The sequence below is a fragment of the Physella acuta genome, unplaced genomic scaffold (assembly GCF_028476545.2).
Source record: "Physella acuta isolate Inbredline_101_S28 unplaced genomic scaffold, ASM2847654v3 ptg000496l, whole genome shotgun sequence".
NCBI lineage: Eukaryota > Metazoa > Mollusca > Gastropoda > Physidae > Physella > Physella acuta.
Genome location: NW_026732015.1, coordinates 187840 through 214088, shown reverse-complemented (window position 1 = coordinate 214088; position 26249 = coordinate 187840). Strand labels below are relative to the sequence as shown.

At 34.0% G+C, this 26249-nt stretch overlaps 1 protein-coding gene and 1 long non-coding RNA gene across 2 annotated transcripts in view; one reads left to right on the top strand and one right to left on the bottom strand.

Annotated features, from left to right (window-relative positions):
• Window positions 1-26249, bottom strand: part of LOC131944537 (uncharacterized) — a 219900-nt gene that overhangs the window by 151662 nt on the left and 41989 nt on the right. The gene's annotated exons all lie outside the window — the stretch shown is intronic.
• On the top strand, window positions 5337-10606 carry LOC131944535 (uncharacterized). Its single transcript, XR_009387043.1, has 3 exons — window positions 5337-5370; window positions 6762-6835; window positions 10506-10606. It is a non-coding gene; the product is annotated as an uncharacterized LOC131944535 (long non-coding RNA).

Sequence of the window (26249 nt, the reverse complement as noted above, 5' to 3'; positions counted from 1 at the left end):
CAGTTACCATCACGGAGATAGAGTACGTTATTGTAATATTATGTATATACATAATTTTAGGCTGTTGACAATAATTTAACTTTAAACGTACAATTAAATTTTCTTTTGTTAATTACAGTTTACTATTCTCAGTTAGGGAAGCGCCTTGGAGAGGGCGTTATTGAAATATATAGCGTTAGGTTCCCTTTTTGTGGATGGTCTTAATATGTATTAACTATAAGTAATTTGTTACTTTGTTAGTGCTAGGTTTAGGAAGTGTTTGGTGTATTAGATATGATATCAATTGAGGATATACTTTCTGATTTGGTTGTTGGACCCAGTATTTTTCCTGTTTCCAGTGTAGAGTAGTTGATTTTATTGTCGTAGTCACCCAGTCATGCTGGATGCTGTCTGGTTGATACGTAACTTAGTTATATGATAGATATTGATTATGGTTATTTGGATCTCGATGGTTTGCCGAGATATTTTGTTTGTCCCGGGGTCATGGAAAATTGTCCTCCATTAGATATTATATTTCTATACTAATAGTTGGTTAGGCGTCATCATGCACCATTAGTTGATATATGTGATTAAGTTATATCGTGATATCCAAAGTACAATGTGCTAAATTATAATATCCTAAGAGGTTTGATTTTCTTGGTTGGATAATGAACCCATCCATTAGCTTATAATTTTTATGTTGGAGATAATTGATCTTCATCGCTAGATAGTTGATTTTGTTTTGCGAGACTGAGGATGCAGTCCGTTTTATTTTTGGTATCTCGAGGTTGTGCCGAGTACCTGGTTGTTGTTTTGGGGGTTCATGGGAAATACTCCTCTATGGGATATAATATTTGCTTATTGTTATTTCTGATTTAGTTCATTAGTGTACTCCATTGTATAAATTGACTATAATCTCTTTAAGGTAATTGGTTTAATTATGACGTGCATGTATTTGCTTGGACTGTTGATTTCCTGATAGTTGGATAGTAGTTTTTTATGCTTAAGGATCAATTGAGTTATATAATATATGGCCAAATCGTATTGATTTTAAATATTAGTTGTGATTTAATTTTCACATGTTAGAAGCCATGTGACTTTGCTATTTGGTAGTAATATTATATTTTAATAACAGGAATAGGTACTCAACAATGTTAATTTTAAATTAGAAGCTATTGTATAGTTTAGGTACATGTTGGTCCTGGATTATTTTTTTGTGTGTTGATGTCCAGAGACAAGAAACCAGATGCATAAGTCGATGTGTGGACAAAGGGTGTGATGGGACCAAAAGATTTGTGTGGCCAAGATGTTGGATGGGACCAAAAGATGTTGATGATTTATCATAGACCACAGAACATTGTGTTTGTTGCATGTTTAGCATATTGTATGGGTGCATTTCTGAGAAAGAAAAAAGTTGAAGCTGAAAATAGTTTGATAGTTCTGGTATGTATTTTCAGCTGAAGAAAGGAGAGGGGTATGTTGTGAATGGACTTAAGTGTATGGAATGAGTTTGAGAGTATGTGTGTGGTTGAACGGGGTTAATAAAGTTGTCGATGGTTTGAGAGTAGGTGTGTAGTTGAATGGGGTTAATAAAGTTGTCGATGGTTTGAGAATAGGTGTGTAGTGGTGTTAATAAAAGATTATGAATGCGTGAATAAATAAGGATGTGACGTAAAAGAGAATTTTTTGGTTGTTTTGAAGATAGTTAGAAGTCAGTCTGCGTCTTGTCGTCGTCATGTAAGGATGTCTAGAAGTCTTGTCGTCGTCATGTAAGGATGTCTAGAAGTCTATCGTCTATGTAGCTGTTGGTACACCATATTAAATGCACACATTGACTAATAGACATAATTGATTCTGTTAAAAACTCGGCTATTCAATGGTATTTCTCTTGTTTTTTTTTTAAGTTATTTGTATTACTTTTGGCCTAGGTAATTGCATACAATTTATAGCGAACGTTTTGATGAGTAGATAAATAGATCTAAAAAACAAATTGGAATGAAATAGAAGATGACGCTTTTAGTTTCGTGTTCTTTCTGTAGTTTAAACATATGGCATGTGATGTCATTATTTCTTTTTTTTGCGTTCTTGACGCAACAAAAACACTTTTAGTGTTTCATAATTAAAAATTAGTTTGCATATTCATTTTTTAATTTCTTCGGATATCTTGAACACAGTTAACTAAAGTACATATTGCCAATGCATTAAAAGATAAATTAGTGAAATAAAATTCGAGAAAAAGAAACTCTAAAATATTTACATCACTCAACACGTCATTTTTTACCAACCGACACCCTAGGTAACAAAATAACATTTGACAATAGCAACGGCAAGAAAGCAAGCATTCAAAAAGAAAAACGTTAAACATTTATGTATAGGAGTCAAATGCAAGTATTCTAGACAGACAAAGCAATCACATAGATTATTCAAATCTAAAGAGAAGAAACGGCAATTTCCCACTATAAATACAAACAACAGACAGACACATCTAAATACTACCAACACCAGATAAAAGCATATTAATCTTCATGCTTTCAATAATAATATTCATTTCAAGCGAATGTGTAACAGTATATTTTTAAGTATATTAAATAAGTATAACGAAGCGTAGTACTGGAACGAAAAAAAAGGTCAGACTATTCCTTAGTTACAGAAATGAACATACGTGAATAAAGTAATCATATTAGGTTTAAGTAGTTACATATATTAATGTTATGAAAATGAATCGGTATATATCTAATATCAGTAGTTTCTTATCACTATATACTGTATTCTCTGAAAGTCAAACTTTCAACACAAAAATGACAAATACTAGCTCACAGATTGATTCAGTAAAGTCTGTCACCAGCTATTTTAAATTTAGCTTTAATGTTTGAATTAATAATTGATAAGTCATCGTTTGAAATACACTGTTTCTTTACTTTCTCGACCACACTATTTGTGTTCATTTCGTGCACAATTCTTTTGCATGTTACACTACTTTTTTGTTCTCCAGTTTCACAGCCTGGCAGAGGAAACAGTTTTATTTCCCATATTTTTTTTTGTTTGGAGAAAATACTGTCTTAAAATAGACACAATTGAATTCCCGACTTCTGTCTCTATTGTGCGCTTTGTATAGGACAATAGGCCAGACGTGTTTATTTGCTGAAGGATATCTTGGAATTAAAGTATTAGTTCAGCACCCACAACAAAATATCTAAACATGTTCTGCCACATTCCAAGTAAAACGTCTTAAGTTCTCGACTTAAAAACATTAACCAAAACAAAACAAATTGAATATTTTCTATTTGTAGTTTGTGCATCTTGATTTACCTTTATCTCAGCAATGATTGGCCTTCAGTAAAAATTAGACCATATGAGACATTTGTTTTTTACCTTAAGACCTACCTCAAGAAATTAAATCTGTTCATAACGCCACCACCAATCAAATACGTACTCAACAATACCACAACCAGCACCCACTTCTCAAACCAAATCTTACCACCAATATCCCCTCCCCACCAAACCACAAGTAGCCACTTCTGTTTCTATACCACCCATAGCAGCTACCAGTGCTGGTGTATTCTGGCCATGACTTAATACTTAATGCACGTGAATTTAGTGTGTAACATTATATTAGTTAAGTGTATTCACTGTAGGGCTCTAAACCACATGGTATAATATGCTGAGTTATATTTTATTGCTATTGTTTTAGCATAACGCGGTACTTAATTATCATTCTACTGATGGCGAACATAAAAAGTATCAAGCTTGATATATAGTTGGCGAAAAGAGTGTACAATAGTTATTTTATTTTACTTAATATACTTTATTTGATGAAAAAATCGAACAAATGTAGCTCAGCTAGTCAAAGTTTGGATTTATCTACAAATAGCTAAGTTTAAAAGTAGATTACTGAACAGACATACTTTTTTTAAGGAGATATGCGTCTTGATTATTACCGTTAGACGAATAAATCATTTCTTCGGTGGGGCGGTGGGTGAGGGGGGGGGGGTTGGACGACTGCCACCGAAATATCTAACGAAAATAAAAAGAGCGGTTATTTTGTTTCATAATATTTATAATGTCAACAAAATAGATTAAAAAAACTACTTTAACGTCTAAGCCAACAGTCCTCGAGAGGGATTAAGAGGCAGGAATAATTGAAAATGAAACCTGAACTTCCTAAAATTGTTTTTTGTTTTGAATACATTAACTTGAACATTTTTTAACAAATAAGAAAGTGAAGACGAAGATCTCGTATTTATTAAACCAAAGCGTTCGTGTTTTATTTATCAACTAGCGTTAACGTAATCGCGCGTTGTCGCTGGTTTAGACGAAAGTCTGACGAAATATATTAAGAGGGTTTCATCAATGCGTTACCAATCTATATTATTAGACTTGTGATCTTGTATTCTAAAACTAAGCTATTTAATTATTACAATGCCTGCGCTATATTTCTTGGATCAAATGTGTCGGGTCACGGATTTACCTACACTACCGCCCAGCACGCAACAGGGCGTGTTGTATGTAAGCCTTGGGTTTACGTTTATCGCTCTCCGTTATAGTGAGGTAGAACACACTTCATTGACCGCAGGTGTTAGGCACGTAGAGGGGCGCTCTCGGGAGCCCACTGTTACACTACGGCAGGGGCGCTGAGTATGGCACCTGGATCATCAAACATCGTGTGCAGACGTGTCAGTATCAAAGGGTGCTCCTTAAAACTAAAAAAAAGCCACAGCACTCACGGGAAACCACGGAGATGCCAACAGCACCATGCATTTTGATATAATACTTATATATGAAATGTCATCAACCTAGCTGTAACGGTACTCAAGTTATCGTGTTTAAAGGTACACATACATACACACACACACATACACACACACTTAGACATGCGGTGCCAATCCACAAACGAGTCTAGCAACATCGGTACTGGACTCCCACCTTTACGAGATCCACCTGTCTTTAGATCACAACTATACCAGACTGATAACAAATCTCTTGCCACATTTCGGTGGAATTCAGTGAACCTTTGGTAAGAAGAAAAGGACATCACTTTCAAAATGTCATTCTAAATTTTCATATGATATTAAATATAGACAGCAAAACAAATATATATGTAATACACAGATCAAATACGTGAATTGCGTTAGGTCACATTGACATCAAAAGAATTTAAAAAGCACTGCTTCAAAAAATATTTATCTCTATAGTTTTAGCATAAAAAACCCAAAACACTGAAACCCGATACAGTTGATACTGATAGTCTACTGCGACCTCAAGAGTCGCTGGCGCGTTAATCTGCATATATTTATCTATTTATTTTAAGACCTGAATAAGCGTAAAGATTTGTGCTTGATTCTACATTCGCTATCGGACTCTTCTCGTCAGGATTCCGACCAATATACAGAGGTATGTCGTTTCATTTTGAATCGGTTAGAAATGCAAAGCATAATAAACATAAGAAAATTTAGACATAAAGACAAAGACCTATACCCATACCCAGACTGCAACTACAACTACAACTACAACTACAACTACAACTACAACTACAACTACAACTACAACTACAACTACAACTACAACTACAACTACAACTACAACTACAACTACAACTACAACTACAACTACAACTACAACTACAACTACAACTACAACTACAACTACAACTACAACTACAACTACAACTACAACTACAACTACAACTACAACTACAACTACAACTACAACTACAACTACAACTACAACTACAACTACAACTACAACTACAACTACAACTACAACTACAACTACAACTACAACTACAACTACAACTACAACTACAACTACAACTACAACTACAACTACAACTACAACTACAACTACAACTACAACTACAACTACAACTACAACTACAACTACAACTACAACTACAACTACAACTACAACTACAACTACAACTACAACTACAACTACAACTACAACTACAACTACAACTACAACTACAACTACAACTACAACTACAACTACAACTACAACTACAACTACAACTACAACTACAACTACAACTACAACTACAACTACAACTACAACTACAACTACAACTACAACTACAACTACAACTGCAACTGCAACTGCAACTGCAACTGCAACTACAACTACAACTGCTACTGCAACTGCAACTGCAACTGCAACTACAACTACAACTACAACTACAACTACTACTGCAACTGCAACTACAACTACAACTACAACTACAACTACAACTACAACTACAACTACAACTACAACTACAACTACAACTACAACTACAACTACAACTACAACTACAACTACAACTACAACTACAACTACAACTGCTACTGCAACTGCAACTGCAACTGCAACTGCAACTGCAACTGCAACTGCAACTACAACTACAACTACAACTACAACTACAACTACAACTACAACTACAACTACAACTACAACTACAACTACAACTACAACTACAACTACAACTACAACTACAGCTACAGCTACAGCTACAGCTACAGCTACAGCTACAGCTACAGCTACAGCTACAGCTACAGCTACAGCTACAGCTACAGCTACAGCTACAGCTACAGCTACAGCTACAGCTACAGCTACAGCTACAGCTACAGCTACAGCTACAGCTACAGCTACAGCTACAGCTACAGCTACAGCTACAGCTACAGCTACAACTACAACTACAACTACAACTACAACTACAACTACAACTACAACTACAACTACAACTACAACTACAACTAGACCTTTGTTAATATATACATAACACTAGCTCTAATCTATGTTTTTTTCAGTGCAAAAATGTTCCTGTCATGCACAATAATTGGAATAGCATTGCTGTTTTTGGTGGTTTTATTCTTTAAGCAAAGTATGTTGAATATAATTTTTAGACTCTACTATTGATGTAATTAAAAACGTATACAAGTATTTCTAGCAACATGCATTTAAATTTCCCCGAGAAAAAGAAATCGTAACGATTATAACTAAACTAGACAACCCGTCATTCTTTGGATGGCTGGGTTTCGGAAGGTCATTCGTAAATGACATCACGTCTGTCACTTATCGTCACAAAAAAACCAGACCCCACATTAAAAAAGACATCACACCTCAGTTTTTTTTGTCTTTTAAAAACACCGATTTCGGCTGAGGATGGGTCTGACAGCGCTATCCCTTCATATGCTGCCGTCACATGTAAACTATACACCTACCCTTCCCTGAGGGTGGGGATTTTTAAGAGGAGTCACGAATCCAATAACGCAAGTTCAAGTTCAAATATAAAATGTTCTTTATTGAAATTATAAAATCAAGTTCTACCTAACTAACTAGCCTATTCTATACTCCCTACTATTACTGTCTGCCGTTTCCTAGATCTACCTATCTGACCGTTCTCTTCACTAATTATCAACTGTTACCTAGCCCTACACATCTCGACCGTCTCTGTCTGACCGCTTCCTAACACCTTCTCTCCTCGCTAGCTACCTATCAACTGCTGCTAATCTCTCTACTGACCCACACCTCAGTGGTCAGCTGACCGTCCCACGTGACCGGTCAGTTCCTGTATTTTTATTGGTCTCTCTCTGACCAACTCGCTATAGCCCGTTTCTGCTATCTACCTGACCTCTCCGACGCAACCTTGCGTCATCACACCAACTCTACTTCACTTGTCCAGTGTCCCGCCAAGTCTCAGACAACTTTTTTGTCTTTTAAAAAGACAGATTTTGGCAGAGCATGGGTCTGACCACACTATCCCTTCATTAGCTAGGGTAACAAAAACAGGTCAACTCTACTTCACCTGTCTAGTGTCTCTCCCACTCAGACATGTTTTTGTCTTTTTAAACACTTATTTCGGCTAAGAATATGTCTGACTGCACTATCTCTTCATATACTGACGTAACAGGTGAACTCTACACATGCCCAACTCTACTTCAACTGCACAGTTTCCCACCAAGTCTCAGACAACATGCTTTTATTGTTTTAAAAACACTGATTTCGGCCGACAATGGATCTGACCACACTATCCTTTTGAAAGCTGAGGACACAGAAACAGGTGAACTCTTCTTCACCTGCCCTGTGTCCCGCGAGGTCCCGATAGGCAACTTTATCAATCACGTTAAAAAAAAAATCAAGAAAAAAAATTAACTTTGTCTTGATGTGTCCCGAAAACGTGCCACCCGCAAGTTAGCGATTCCACTGTCGTCTTAGCTATAGGGGCATGACCACCAATGTAAAATTAGTCCTATAATGTACTGCAAAGTAAGAAACCAGTTAAACTCTGTTTAAAGACGTGAATGTAGTTCCTTAACAACACTATTAGAGCAGAGTAAATTATTGCACTTTGCTACATACTTAACCCATATTATCCCAAGGTCTCAAATTTTTATAATTTTTTGATATGGTTTAGCTTTTGGGCACTGAATGAAGGAATGACTATGGATTTTTTTTTAAAATCAATACTTTTTTAAATATTGATTTTTTAAAAAACGTCCCATAAATGGGACGCTAGCAACGAACGGCCCCATGTACATTTATTGAAAAATAAAATCATGTATCACGAAATATGGCTATTCACGTGAAAATTAAGCTGTATACTGATTTTGTATTGTTAGACTAATGATTACATTGTTTAGGACAGCTAAAAATACTGATAATGATCAATTGGGTTAGCCATACCATGGTCTAAAATGCAGACATTCTGTTCAAAAGTCTAGTTTTCTTTCAATCTAGCATCCATCAAAGTGAATAACACTTGGAAATAAGTAAAGCTGTGACTAGTACATCTAATTAGACACACATGATCACAAATATTGTTATTATTCATCGAAACTGTAATATAATTAAATATAAATAATTGATTTTTTGTTGGGCGTACTTGAAATTTTCAGGGGTGGTGACTTAAATTTCAGGGGAAGGGTGGACATTGGTAAAAGTATGTTTTGTAAATAAATTACATTTTGTTCTGGGGGCAGAGCCCCCCCCCCCCCCCCTCTCCTCCGAAATGATGCCTGAAAGAAACTCTGCCATCAGTGAAATTGCAAAAGATGATCCGGTCCAGTCCCAGATGTCATCCAGCCATCTTCTCTTTTGTTACCCTCGCTATCCCCCCCCCCTCACAGGCGTACATTAGGACATCAGACATCTTATTTCTAGGGCACGGATCCGTCTCTGGGGGCTTGCATTGTTGTTCATGGCTCTCATCCATGTATGCACCTCACTATGCGAACGGCTCCCAATCTAACACCAGGAATCTCCTTAAAAAGTTAACAAAGTAAAACTGGTATCGGGAACCTTTGGAGGGGAATATTATTGGGGCATGACAACAGTACACAGCTAATTCACATTTCTGCTACACAGCTAATTCACATTTCTGCTATATGTAGCTTAAGCTCTCTTATATGAAGAGAGTTAACCAACCCCCATGACTGAATCATTTCACCTAAATCATGGCCATTGTTATTATTCTGGTTTTGTTATAATTTTAATATCACGCGCTAGTAAATTTACAGCAATACTAAATTAGTTTGTATTCAATGGTATTAAATACTTCAGTAAGTGTAATTCTGAAAACTTAAAAATAAAATGTAAGTTTTTCAATATTTGCAATTTTTTAATACAATAATATATAAGAAAATATAGCTCAAGGTCATAATTAAATATCTATAAATACTACTTAACACCCCAAAGTCAACAGTTAACAAAGTCAACAATTGTTTCACCATAAATAACCATTTAACATAAATATTTGCATCTGTGTTTCTTGCTAGTGTCCAATAAATGTGATGATTGTGTAACAATCTGCATAAATATAGGTCAAGGTCATAATTAAATATCTATAAATACTACCTAACACCCCAAAGTCAGCAGTTAACAAAGTCAACAATTGTTTCACCATAAATGACCATTTTTTATAAACATTTGCATCTGTGTTTCTCGCTAGTGTCCAATAAATGTGACGTTTGTGTAACAATCTACATGGGGCCATTCGTTGCTAGCGTCCCACTTATGGGACGTTTGTTGTACACTTGATATAACGAAGTAGTAAAAAAAAATTTTTATTCTTAAATTTTTATCAGATAGAAATATGGTACTGCTACAAGTTTCAAATGTATTTTGCACTTAAAATGTTAATATTTTAGAAGATATGCTTTTTCCTGTGCGCATGTTTTCTTTTTTCCGCCATTTTGACAAGTCCTGCAAATCCGGCACTATAACATTTTTCTAAATTAATTTTTTTCACAAAACACACACAAATTCAATAGTCTAGCCATTTTCAAATACAATGAAACATAATTTGTGTTTTAACTAGTTTTTAATAAATTTTAGCAATTTTTTTTACAAGCGTCCCATAAGTGGGACGCTAGCAGAACATGGGTTAATATCCTTAAATTGGAGTTTCTCTAATAATTACACAATGTTACAGTATTGATAATGTACCAAAATCTGCTTAAACACAGCGTCAACATTTATACAATGTTAAAAATTACACACACTTTGATTTATATTTTCATTGTTTTAAATTGTATTTTCATAAATGAATGAAGGCGTTAAAAATAACACAAATCCGTGTGAGCAGATACGTACCAACACAAATGGAAGCATGATGTGTTCTTGCGAATCTGGATACAGCATAAGTACTATGGACCCAAATCGGTGTGAAGGTTAGTGAAGAAATAAGCGTCGACTGATGCTCTTTGCATTATTTATATCAATATATATATCAAAATATTACTAACACTTTTATTTCAACTAAATTATTAGGTACGGAAGATTTCCAATAACTACGCTCTAAATATTATATTTTTAGAGTTCCGACGTTATTGTTATTTTTAACATCTATAATGTTAGAAATGTGTTTGAAGCTTGTCCCTAACACAGTCTTGCACATTTTCTTAGCACTGTAATTTAAACATAGTATCAATCCAATGTAAAAAGAATCACTTTATAAACGATTTTGGTGATTTTTGACAATGTCATGTTTTGGCTTCAGAATTGGTTACATTTGATGCTTGTTTTTCCTAATCTTTTTATACTAACAAAATTTAAAAAAAATTATTATTTAAAAATAAATTATACTGAATAATAATGTAGTTATAATAATATTTTTTTTAAATTAATAACATACATACACAACAATTTGTAACAAAACATACACAATAAATTAATAAACATATCAAGCTTCGGTATTTCATATACTCTTGACCGACATGCCAAATTTGAAGTTTAAAGCTTTTAAAAATTATATTATTTTTTATCCTTTAAAGAGATCGGGGATCATTTTTTAATGGTTTGTTATACCCTACATTTTAATGAAATATGTTAAATGACTACAAAAGGAAATAATAAAATATAAACTTGAGTGAATTAGTTATATATATATATATATATATATATATATATATATATATATATATATATATATATATATATATATATATATATTTTATATATATATATATATATATATATATATATATATATATATATATATATATATATATATATATATATATATATATATATATATATATATATATATATATATATGAAAAACGAGGGGCGCAGAAGTAAAAGTTTTTTATCGGTCATTGTTAATATAACATGTAAACGTTATATTACTATTGATTAGATCAGGGGTCTCCAAACTTTTTAGTCCGAGGGCCGCATTAGCAATCAAATTTCAGTTCGGGGACCACGTTCTTTCCGGCATGTCTTTGATTTTTCTAGGCAAAGTTCCTAAGCCATCACCAACAAAAGTTTTTTCCATGGACAAAAAGATTTCCGCGGGCCGGATGAGAGGACATCGCGGGCCGCATCCGGCCCGCGGGCCGTAGTTTGGAGACCCCTGGATTAGATAATACTATTGAGTTTTATTAGGGAGCTTGTAGAGAGTCAACAGTATTAAAAACTGTAAGAAAATCACGGCGCCCCACGTTTTTCATTTTTTTGTCATAATGCGCACGCAGTTAGCGATCGCTTATATTAGAGTGATCGCTTGCATTATTGTGATGTATAGCATCTATTTTCTACTTTTTAGTTCAATCAGAAAACGTCGATTTTAAAAAACTTTTTTAATGATAATTATTTTCTACTTTTTAGTCTTTGTCTGTTTGCATTAAAATCTTGCTATTGGCTAAACGAAGACAACTCGTAAAAAACACGTGCCTTTTCCAATCGTAAGCCAGAAGAGGGAAAGTACCAAACCTTGATTTATCAAATTACAATTACTAGGTTATGTCCCTTTTTCCCACGTTTTTTTTTTGTACAAATCAATAGGGGTTTAAAATGATCAATAAAATTTTTCCATGGATCAATTTAGTAATAATAATAATTGAATATTGTATTGCCATCGGAAACAAAGCTTCCCTGAAAATTTCAGCGCGCTAGCCAACTGGAAAGTGCCCGTAATTTCGATCGCAAGATTTGATTGGAAAAACAAACAAACAGACGTGAAAGCAAGTTAAAGAAAACGTGGGAATAAGCAAGTTCACTGAAGATCTGCGTCTGTAGAAGAATTATAACAGCTTATGCATTTTGTTTATGAAAATGTGGAATTTTCTCTTTATTACGAACGCTGTTCTGTCAGTCGCAGAGCTAGCGAACGCCCCGAGTTCGTTTTGAGAAGCCTAATGACAGATGTCAACTACAAAGGAGTGTGAAACACAATAAAAACAACTCAACGTGGGCTCGTGAATAAAATTTAGGGGAATAACACGCTGAACTTATGTGACTGACATCAACTTTAATCTGTCAACAACCGTTTAATATGAGTACAGGAATAAAAAATGACACTAGGTCTATACAAAATAATATAGAATCTAATAGTACAAAATAAACCAAAACACAAAGTACTGTTGAAGAAAAATCATTAGTCTACATTATTTTCACACTACGTTGTTTGTATGCAAATCTGATTAAATACGACAGGGATAAAGTGTTCAAAAATTGTAAAATTGTAAATAATGCAGCATTATAGAAACACACTAAAATAAAAGAACGCTATTATCATAAGTCCATGTGCTAACTTCTCTCTCTCTCTCTCTCTTTCTATCTATCTATCTATCTGTCCGCAAGATTTCTGTACCTTTGTCTACCTTCGGGTTGAAATATTACTTTCTGTTTATATTCCTATTTGAAGCAAAGTGATCAATATTGTCAGCGATATATTCAGCATTTAAAGACACGGAAATGTGTTAGATGCTTTAAAAATTTATATATTCATTTTATTTAAAGAAGGAAAATAAAAATAAAGACATATTCAAATGTAGAAAGACATTCTAAATTATGCAACAGGGAAAAAAAATGTTAATGGGACAGGGACTCAAAAAAAACAACGAATTCACATGTCACATATTTCAACTACGGAAAGTACACAAAACTAATGGCGTCATGTTTCAATTGTAGAATATGAAGAAATGAACTATTTCATTCAAATTGGATTTAGATCTATAGATCTACTTATTAAGACGTAGATTAAGACGTAGGCCTACTCTATGATAAGTATACACTTTGTCGGCCAAAAGTAATACAAACTACTTTAAAAAACACATTAATACCATAGAAAAGCTGGTTTTTAAAGGAATCATATAATTCTCTTAATCAGTGTGTGTATTTAATATGTTACTGTGTTGACAAAAAATGTTTATAATTTGGTTTCTTCAATAGGTATGTTGTTTTAAATGTGTCAGATTTCAGCTATTTAGTTATTTCTCTGCTTTGTTACTAATATCATTTAACGTTTAGTAGAGCGCATTGCGTTTTGACCAATTTTTATTTATACAATATGTTTCTTAAACAAGTATATTAAAATAAATAATATGGCAAGCGGAAAAATACACAGATGGCAATTCTTAGTATCGACAAAAGACAACGAAACACAAATTCAAAAAAAGAAATGTACGTAGATTGTAGGTAAGTACACAAAAACAATGCAAACACACGAAGATATTAAAAACCAAAAATCACAAAAACGACAACCAACAAAGCAATCAGACTTTATTTAATTAATACAAATAGACAAAGAATAGAAAATAAAAATAGAATGGTAGCAACCGCTTATTATAGATGGAACAAAGACTAAAATTATAAGTTATGCTAAAAAGTACTTTGAAGAAAGTACTATAAAAATATTTAAGGAAAGCTATGAAAGAGGTTTGGAATTATATATATAGGTATATAAATATATATAGGTATATAAATATATATATATATATATATATATATATATATATATATATATATATATATATATATATATATATATATATATATATATATATATATATATATATGTAAGTCTTACCCTTTTATACAATACATGAAGAAATTACACCTTAGGGTGCATTCCCATTCAGCTATACCTTCTTGACACCGATTTCTTTACTAAATCATTATCAACATTTCTGTTTCAGACATTGATGAATGTTATATTTCAACTCTAAATACATGTGAACAAATATGTACAAACACAAACGGAAGCTACTTGTGTTTTTGTATGCCTGGATACACAATAAATAGCACCGACCACAGTAAATGTGATGGTAAGTTATCTGTAGCTATGAGCTATGTTGCAGTTTGTCTAATGATCTTGAGCTCTGCCCAGGGAGTCAGGGGTACTTAATATATCAATGTTTAAACCGCTTTTCCTGAGTAATAACACATCATTGTATTTTCCATTATGTGTCTACGACACGTGGTTCCGCCACAGAAAGTTCTTTCAGGTTTTGCTTATCGCTTGCAATTGTCTTGGCAGTCCTCCAACATAGTCCTGCCTTAGTCAGTTGCTGTTCCACTGTGCGCCTCGATGTCCCCCTTGGAATTATATGTTTGCTTTTCCTTGGGGCGTCCAGTTTAGTGATATTTCTGCGGTATTATTGGGACTCATTCTTAAGACGTGCCCTTTTTTCAATAAATTTGAAAACTGCGTTGAATTCCATCTCACATTGTAGTCTATTACTGCAGATCGTGTAAGGCCAGTGCATGCCTTTTATTCTTTGCAAACACTTTGGTAAAATCTAAGTAATTTTCTGTTTCTGGTAGAGGAGGTTACTTTCCAGCATTTTCTGCCATACAATTAGACGCTAAGGACATTACTTTTTTAGAATTCTGCATTTGGTCTAGGAGTCAAATTTGCTTGATAGACATGTTTCTTTCTTATTGGCAAAGGCAAGCTTAGCATTTTAAATGCCTGTTTTAATTTCATAGGTGCAGTCTCCTTCATAATTGACAATAATGCCTAAGCATGCAAAATCTTCCTCTAGTTGCGTGTTGCTTATTTTAACGTTTAATCACAGAACCAGTAGTGGAACCGACGCCCTTTTAAAATAAACTTCATTAACAAAAAAATGTTCCGTATATAAATGGCTGTCAATTAACCCATATTCTGCTAGCGTCCCACTTGTTAAAACACAAATTATGTTTCATTGTATTTGAAAATGGCTAGACTATTGTATTTGTGTGTGTTTTGTGAAAAAAATTAATTTAGAAAAATGTTATAGGGCCGGATTTGCAGGACTTGTCAAAATGGTGGAAAAAAGAAAACATGCGCACAGGAAAATGCATATCTTCTAAAATATTAACATTTTAAGTGCAAAATACATCGTCCCATAAGTGGGACGCTAGCAACGAACGGCCCCATGTAAATTGTTACACAAACGTCACATTTATTGGACACTAGCGAGAAACACAGATGCAAATGTTTATGTTAAATTGTTATTTATGGTGAAACAATTGTTGACTTTGTTAACTGCTGACTTTGGGGTGTTAAGTAGTAATTATAGATATTTAATTATGACCTTGACCTATATTTATGCAGATTGTTACACAAACGTCACATTTATTTTTCACTAGCGAGAAAAACAGATGCAAATATTTATGTTAAATGGTTATTTGTGGTGAAACAATTGTTGACTTTGTTAACTGTTGACTTTGGGGTGTTAAGTAGTATTTATAGATATTTAATTATGACTTTGAGCTATATTTTCTTATATATTATTGTATTATAAAATTGCAAATATTGAAAAACGTACATTTTATTTTTAGTTTTTCAGAATTACACTTACTGAAGAATTTAATACCACTGAACACAAACTAATTTAGTATTGCTGTAAATTTACTAGCGCGTGATATTAAAATTATAACAAACCAGAATAATAACAATGGCCACGATTTAGGTGAAATGATTCAGTTATGGGGGTTGGTTAACTCTCTTCATATAAGAGAGCTTAAGCTACATATAGCAGAAATGTGAATTAGCTGTGTAGGCCTACAGTTGTCATGCCCCAATAATATTCCCCTCCAAAGGTTCCCGATACCAGTTTTACTTTGTTAACTTTTTAAGGAGATTCCTGGTGTTAGATTGGGAGCTGTTCGCATAGTGAGGTGCATACTTGGATGAGAGCCATGAACACTTAATACAAGCCCCCAGAGATGGATCCGTGCCCTAGAAATAAGATGTCTGATGTCCTAATGTACGCCTGTGAGGGGGGGGGGGGAATAGCGAGGGTAACAAAAGAGAAGTTGGCTGGATGACATCTGGGACTGGACCAGATCATCTTTTGCAACTTCACTGAGGGCAGTTTCTTTCAGGCATCATTTCGGAGGAGGGGGGGGGAGGGCTCTGCCCCCAGAACAAAATGGAATTTATATCCAAAACATACTTTTACCAATGTCCACCTTTCCCCTGAAATTTAAGTCCCCACCCCTGAAAATTTCAAGTAGGCCCCCCAAAAAAATCAATTATTTATATTTAATTATATTACAGTTTCGGTGAATAATAACAATATTTGTGATTATGTGTGTATAATTAGATGTATAAGTCACAGCTTTACTTATTTCCAAGTGTTATTCACTTTGATGGATGCTAGATTGAAAGAAAACTAGACTTTTGAACAGAATTTCTGCATTTTAGACCATGGTATGGCTAACCCAATTGATCATTATCAGTATTTTTAGCTGTCCTAAACAATGTAATCATTAGTCTAACAATACAAAATCAGTATACAGCTTAATTTTCGCTTGATTAGCCATATTTCGTGATAAATTATTTTATTTTTCAATAAATGTACATGGGGCCGTTCGTTGCTAGCGTCCCATTTATGGGACGTTTTTTAAAAAATCGATATTTAAAAAAGTATTGATTTAAAAAAAAATCCATAGTCATTCCTTCATTCAGTGCCCAAAAGCTAAACCATATAAAAAAATTATAAAAATTTGAGACCTTGGGATAATATAAGATTGCTCCTGTTAATGCAACGAGCGATATATTTCTTCAGTTAGTACGACTTTAGGCAAAAGGCTATCGCAGCAAAACATCATGGTTTCCTAAAATCGGCATATACATTACGCTCTCTCAATATATTATCAATTTGGGTTTAAAAATATGCTTTCTGGCAACAACCATTTGGAAACATTTTTTTAAAGTCTATTATGCACACATTATTTACTTTCATGTTGGTGCCCGAGGTGGAAAAGCTGACGAAAATAGACAAGTAGTTTAGATATACCCGTGCCCCGATAAATCTGATCCAATCGCAAGCATTATTTACATTTAAACAACTCAGTTTTTAAAAACAAGGTCACATGTCTAAGAATATAGGATTTGTAAAGCATTAATGAAACCTTTTTAAAGATTCTAGGACTGAGGATATAATAGAATTATATATTTTCTTAATTTTAAAAGCTGTCATAATTATCAAATCTGGTTTTTATTTTATTTTATTTGTATTTAAAACCCAACAAAGCTGTATTTTTACAAGCTTTTATTTAACTTACTTCCTTTGCCGTCAATCGTCAGTCTGTCGTCAGTCTATCTATCTACATCGAAATGACCGAGCAAAATTGTGCAGGCTTTTCTGACAGATACGGTTCGTAGTTGGTACGTGGGTCAAGACATGAAGACAGTGCAACATGGCATAAAATTTGACTTAATTGATCGCCTGATTAATTTTTTAAGAACTATTTAAAATTTTGTCCACATAAATAAGCTGTCTCATCAAACAATTCCGCGTTATTATACACGTGTCATCACGTTCAATATAGCGTCATCACGTTCATTAGGTGCGCAATGGTTTCTAGTCATGTAACTCTATTGTAAATAAAACATGCATAGTAGGCTACTTTAAAACCTTTCATTAAAAACATTTTACTAAATAGCTTTTATGTAATAATACACTAAAAAGTAGAAAAAAATATATACAATATTAATTAAATTACTATTTTAAAAAAGCGTGGGTCTCTTCCTAAATATAGATAAAGGTATCCATGGATACTATAGTGTCCCATGCTTTACTTTATAGTAATTTAAATAGTAGTGTATAATTTATTTTCTACTTTTTAGTGCATCCTAATATATAAAGGTCATGTGCGCTCTTCTCTCTCTCTCTCTGTCCGCAAAATATTTTCGCCGGACATCACGTCAGAATCGGCAGCGATATATGGATACCTTTATACGGACTTTTGTTGAAAATAATATATTAGATGTTTTAAATGTACAACCACAATTTTATTTAAAGAAGAAAAATAAAAAATAAAGGCATATTCGAATGTAGAAAAACAATTTTAATTATGCAACCGGAAAAGTGTTTAATTTTGGGACAAGAACGGATTTAAAAATGACGTCGCTTATTGTTTACACTAAAAAAAGAGCACGAAACTGATGACTTCATTTTCCGAGTTTAGAATAAAAATAAATGAACTATTTCATTCAAATATTATTTAGATCTACGTACGCTATAAAATTTATACAATACAATTTTGTTCGGGCTAAATTAAAAAAAAATTCAATTAGGATTCTAAATCTAGATATTCTATAATTATATAGATCTACCGAAAAACTAGACTTACACAGATGTAGACCCTACCTAGATCTAGAATCTATTCAAATAATACATTTCTATACTAAAGTATTTCAGGCCTTAATTACTTTATTGAAATCTTTGTTTATCTATGCAATTTGCTAATCTCTATAATATATAAAGCAAAGTTGTCAAGTGTCCTATAGGGCACTTCCCGGCGCCGCAGGCGTTTCAAATTTGGCAGGACCTTGCCTTGGGGCGACAGAACACGGGGACGGTTGGCCGAAAAGTCTACGATGATGGGGTCGAAACTGACCTCGACTGACCGGCGCCTTATATGAGCTATAAATCGAAAAAAAATGTCCATGGAGGAACCTCTTCATAACTACTGAGGTCGTAGACCGACCCTCGGGCGAATTAATTAAGCATTCAAATTCTCAATGTTCTCGAAAGCCTAAGCGAAGCTGGGCAGCATGCCTAGTTATTATATAAAAGCTTGTTATTAAAACGTTTTGTTTTTTATGAAATTTTTCATTAATTACAACTTATTTTGTCACTACTTATGGCCCAATTTTGCCAACTTTTTAATGTAAAATAGGACTGAAGGTATACATAGTTTTGTTATAATGCTATAATTTAAAATGGCGCAATAAAAATAAATCGGGTTGTGTTAAAATTTGTAATGTTTAATACTTTCTTTTTAGCCTAACTGCTTTCAATTATTATTATATTATTACTTTGTTTATCATGAATAGAATTTTAGAAATATTTCATTATACAAATTAAGTTGGGTTAATGTTACAATACGTTACAACTTGATTATTTCTGTAGCGATAAGGTCAGTTTAAATGTATATTTTACTAAGATTAAATTGAGATTGAGGAAATGTTATTAAAATTCAAAATAATTACTAATGCATATGGTTAATCATACTGATCCATTTAAGTTTTTTTTATGAATTATTATTATTTGTGTCAATTACGATTGGTGTATTAGCAATATACGTTAGTTATTCAAGAAAATGCGCGTATTAGCTTACTGTGGGCTAGCTTTTTTATGAATTTAATTTTAAAGTAGGCCAAACAAACTATTAGTAAAGTATCAATTGAATATAAATTAACGCATTTAGCTTAGATTGAATCACAAGTTTGTTTGTGTAATATGTTTAAGATGTGTGACAAGCGGAACGGGACAATGATAAAAAAAGTGACGAAAGATAGACCTTGCCAACCTGTTTCGTCTTCTTCGTCCCTATATTGCACGCTTATTTATTTGAACATGCAAAAAAAATGTTCTATGCTGTGTTTATGTTATGGGTAGATCATAGATCACTATTATATAAATCATTTGTAAAAAAAAATATGGGATATTGCTTTGTAATTTATATTATTTAACCAATCTCGATCTTTTATAACTTATATACCTTACCTAAGCTTGACGTTTTATACTTGATATACTTTAATTAAATTTGATGATTTGTTCTTGATATACTTTGATTAATTTTATGTTTTATGCTTTATATACTTTAAGTAACCTTTATGTTACTTTGATAAAGTTATTTCTTTGGGTAGGGAATTTAGGAATTCCTCTCTCAAGACCAGAGATTTGAGCTGTTCAAAATCCTGACATTTTCTGAATGGAACCAACCAGAGAAAACGTTTTCTTTCTCGAAGAGATACTCCACATAAGATTGGCTAGGCTGTTTTCTAAATTACGGAATTTTATCCGATAAAATGGTAGCTTTGACCAGCCCATAATTAATTTCTACATCCCGAGAGAGCTAAATTTTCAAAGGAATTTTTCAGCTGTAGACAGCGAATGGAAGCTTCTTGGTAAAGAGTGTAAAATAAAGTGTCCCATCGCTCCGTTAAATGAATAGATACAATTTATGATTTCAGAACCTACATATTTTTAAGCCCGATTTATTTTTAAAGTCCCTTACTGTTATAAAAGAATATAAAGAAAAGTTTAGGGGTGCTAAATGCGACCGTCATCAGTTGTATAATCAATAGAAATGCAGTTAACTCTAAACACAATTAGTATACGGCATGGCTTAATATGCTTTCCATTGTAAACTATATAACATCAACTTTTAACATTAACAATTTTACATTACAATACAAGGTAACATAGTTCAAAAGAACCTCAGATCTTGATGATAAAATTATTAAAACTAGCAAATAATATAAAATATAATATAATTTATTCATTTGAAATATTTAATTTGTTTATGTACTTTTATTACATTACTTTTCATCATACGGCTTCGAACTGTATAACTAAAAATGACCAAAAAAACGTTTTATTTAAATGTTTTTTAAAAATATCCATACACAAATAACATTTCAGACATAGATGAATGCGCAGACTCCAATCATCCTATTTTTGAGCAGAATTGTACCAACACTATTGGAAGCTACTCATGTTCCTGCAATCCAGGATATAATATAAGCAGCACATACCCCAACACGTGTGAAGGTATTTATTTTTCTCTGGTTAAATCACTGATTTAATTGCAAAACACAATAACAATGTTCTGTTATTGGGTAAGAATACTTAAGTAGTAATACATAAACCCCACCTAATCAACGCCTCCCCCCTTCTGTCAATCAACCCAGGATAAATTACCCTACTATGTCATTATTGTAGGGTGTCCCTTAATACTAACGTAGGCACAAACGTGCTCACAGTATAGCATAGACAGACAGACAGACAGACAGACAGACAGACAGACAGACAGACAGACAGACAGACAGACAGACAGACAGACAGACAGACAGACAGACAGACAGACAGACAGACAGACAGACGGACGGACGGACGGACGGACGGACGGACGGACGGACGGACGGACGGACGGACAGACAGACAGACAGACAGACAGACAGACAGACAGACAGACAGACAGACAGACAGACAGACAGAAAGACAGACGGACGGACGGACGGACGGACGGAAAGACGGACGGACAGACGGACGGACAGACGGACGGACAGACGGACAGACAGACGGACGGAGGGACGGACGGACGGACAGACAGACAGACGGACGGACAGACGGACGGAGAGACAGACGGACAGACGGGCAGAAGGACAGACAGACAGACAGACCGACAGAAAGGATAAACCGATTTAAATTTTTAAACGAAAAAATTTAGAACATGTATTTTTTACATTTAATTTTTAAAATTTAAACGCATTAAATTTGTATTAGACATCAACGAATGTTACACTAGTGCTGAACCTGTGTGTGAACAAAACTGTACAAATTCACCTGGAGGCTTTAGTTGCTACTGTGGAGATGGCTACAATATTAGTCCAACAGACCGAACCAAATGTGTCGGTCAGTATTTTGTTTTTATTACTTTATATAGAATGCCTATAAAAATATGAATTCAGATTCAGATTAACCTTTAATGATAGCATATGAATCAAAAAGGTCAGTAAAATGTATACAGACATATATTACAGTTTAATTGGCTGTTATGTAGACCACTAAAGTTAAAGCAGTAATTTAAAATTAGAGAAACGTTGAAGGAGTATTCGCAAACTATTATTCGCAAGTAATTGGATCTACAGAGGCTTCGTCTATAGTATAACTCAAAAATTATATTACATTAACTTTTAAAATTAATTTCTTTAATTTAATAATAATACATACCTATATTTATAACAACATTCTTACTTAATCGAATGTTATGTTTCGCCATTTTCTGTTTTTGATGAAAATAAAAAATACATTTAATTTAAAAAATATTACTTAGGAAAGGTTCCCCCCTAGTTTACAAAGTGAAAACCGTAGTCTTTGTTTTTTTTTAAAGTATAATGCTTATGTAAGAAATACGGCATCTGGACAAATCTACCTTCCCTAAGGGATTTCTCAGACGGGCTTAAACTTTTTTGTTACCATCTAGGGTTGGTTTAGAAAATATTTATTTAAAAAGCTTAGCAAAACATAGGGCCTAACTTAATTAAAATCAATCATGCTTAATATAAACATCTTCCTACAGACTATTATGATTGCATGAACTCATATAAAAATATGTTGCATTGTGTTAAAAGAACAAAGCCGCCAGATTTACTACTTTCGTGTATAACACTCTGAAATCATTAATCGAAAAAATGTCCGCACATGCAATCCATGAATTGCTCAATGCACACTCACACACACTGAAAGCTTATAGAAATGGCATGTAAACAAAATGATAATTGCGTTTCTTGGTTATACTATTAACCCTTCAATGATATAAATTTATGACTCGTTATACTATCAATCAAAAGTGGTTTGAATTCGACTTGATAATCGCTCAACAGTAACCCCCTTCCATTCTAGCCATATCCTAATCCCTGTCACAATCTGCGAAATTTAATTTTCTTTCATCAAGCAGGTTGTTATGCTATGAGAAAAATATCATCTAAAGAATTTTATTTTTATTTTTGAAAGCATACTGGGTTCATAGGAAATAAAAAAGTTACGCCACACCCCACCCCCCAATAAATGAAATACCCAACCCTGTATTCCACCCACTCTCCCCGCCTTCATACACATACATTCACAGACAGGTGACACATTTTAGTCGTTGCTACATTATTTATTATTTCTTTAAGAATCAGGTTATAGCGCAGAATTTCAACATGCGGGGTTCGTGCGGCCTGCTGAAATTCCAGGAGGTCTTAGAAAACTCATAAAATCTTAAAAAAACATAAAAAACCTCCTGGAATTTTCATGAAATTTTCTAACTTCTAATGAAATCTCATGAAATATCAATAATCCACGCAAAACCCGACTGAAATTATTTGATTTTGCTCTGCCAATCATTGAATAGTAGCTTTTAAATGAGACGAAAATAAAAATAATTCGTCCCGGCATTTATGTGTGTCGTTTGTGTGGTCGAATAATGGTCCTTGTTGTGTTTATGAAAGCTAGAGGTCTGACCTTTCGGGTCAAGGGTCAAAGACACCCCGCGTCTACCTGCAAAAAGCTACGACATTGGTCGACCATGAAAGCTTTATTTTTGTAGGGCTGATTGGCTGAAGAGGTTACACGTCTGACTTGATGCACGGAAGGCGAGTAGGTGCCGTGTGGAATGGTAGGTTCGGATCTCGTTGGTGTCTGACTGCTAGTCTTTACTTGAACTATTGTCTGTACCTTTTTCTACACTTGGCGTTGAAATATCACTTTCTGTTAATATTGCTATAGCTGTGGAGATCTAGGCGGCTGACCTGATTGGATGATTCTATAAAAAATAGCTAAAGATAGAGACACAGTGTTCCCGTGTTAGGCTCGTCGGCAATTGCATTTTTATATTTAAGTAGACCGGCATGGTTCATAACTTTGTCTTAAACTATTGAAACGTCAAAAAACAATTGTAGCAGTATTTACGGCTCAGGACTAATCGTCAAAATTAATCTTCTTTAGAAATTAATCCGTATAGCTGCAACTAGTGCTATCCGATCAAACAATACTGATGTGATTGGCGTAACGGTTCATTATTTGATTTTTGTTATGATGCATGTTCTAAGTGTAGATCGGTGCGAGTGAATGTTGGTGCGAAAGGTATGTTGAACGCATGGAATTATGACGCGTATAGTGCGACAGTGACGATTTTGTGTAGAGACTGGTTGCTGGGGAGTGTGTGTGGGGCAGTCTTCTCTTGATAGTCGTGGCGGAAAGATGTACGTTAGTCAAGTATGATAATAAATCTAAGAACACGAAACCTGCGTTCATCTCATTGATTGGTCGTCACGTGTATTGTCTCGGTGAGCAAGTGCATGAAGCCGGTCTTGAATACAACCCCTCTACATGGTAGTGCAACGTAATATAGTGGTATGGAATCGAATCAAGTGAAACCCTCTCACTAAGTTATAACATGGTTGAGCAGCGGGGTATCGATCCCCGTACAATTGGCTATAAAAATAAATTAAATTTACCCGTTGCTCATTTCTTCGGTTGATTAAAAAAATTAATACTATTTCGTGTGCAGAGTTTCTTTCATGTTTCTCTTCGGGTAGGGGCTAAGGGTTAGGTTTTAAGATATAGATTGTTTGTATAGAATTCAGAAATGGTTTATTTGCGGGAAAAAGAGGATTGAAGCTGTTCTATCTTAACTTTATAAACCGTTGTTCGATTGTTAATGTTCAGTCTAGGAAACTAATTTTCTAACTTTAATTAAAGTCAGTTCTAATTTAATTTTTGGTGATGTTTATTTTTATGCTAATATAAAAAGCTTTCTGATTTTTTGAAGAACCTATACCTGGCTGGAAGGGAAGTGGGGATGATCATATTCTGGAAAACTCAATGGGATGTGGGTCGGGGGAGGAAATGGATTTAACGTTCCGAATGAGTGAGTTTCGGACTCGCCAACTAAAAAAAAACGTTTCACCCCTCTCCACTACTCCTCCCTTATGGACTTATAATTGTGAGGGGGGGGGGAGCGGAGAGGAGGGGAGTGGGGAGGGTGCGTGGGGTAAATCGTCATGGGAAGAGGGGTGCAGAGCTGGAACGTTTTAGCCTTTCGCTTGCGTCAATTATGTACTGATAACAAAGGGTGAAAATTGGCCATCGACAAAAAAAAAGACTGTATCTTCATCAAGTGTTAACTTCACGGTTTTAAAATGTTAAGAAGAAACTTTGATTGGATGGCATATGGAAAATGTGGAAATGGGAAAATCAAATCGGTATTACTAATTCAGTCACATTTGCTGCCCACAATTTGTATACCAAAATTAAACATACTTATTTCAGACCTAAAAGTTTTTTCCTGTCTTACGAGACAAGTTCATCCTACACACATATTTAATGTAGTTAAAGTCAATCCGCTTTTTTGCGATGATATTATATTTAATTGAATATACCTGCTCATTATTAATCTCTATCCTCCCCCTTCACACATGTACTTTGTAAAAGAAGATTTTAACAAAACAGGATGTCGAAGCCGTAATTACATGAAATATATAACATCTTAATCATGCTTTTATGGACGTATATTTTGTTCTGAAAATATATTTTCATAGCTTAAAGGCATTTAAATATATTAAGCATGAAAGATTTTGTTTTTGGGTTAGGAAAGTATTTAAATGGAGTCGTCTATATCTATACTAATAGTTTCGCTGTCTGTGTATGTATCTATCTGTCTGTGTATCTATGTATTTGACAAGAACGCTAAAGAGAAAACACAAGCAAAATAAATACTTTCATAGTTAAACGAAAACGAAACGTGACATCACATGGAGCATAAAGCAGAAAATAGTCTAAGCTGGCTATAGAGAGGGTGGCGATGGTCGGAGCTATAATTTTTCGTTTGAAAATCATTACATAAACAAAACAGAAAGCCGAATCAGGAAGAGCGGAAAAAGGGACCACACAAAAGAATGCAATACATGATGTGCCTAAACTGCTTTTATAATTAACATTTCTAGAGCGTATTTAACATTGTGACAGCATTTTAGGGCCACTCACATGACTTTGCTAAATTTACAAAGGAATTGAAAAAAT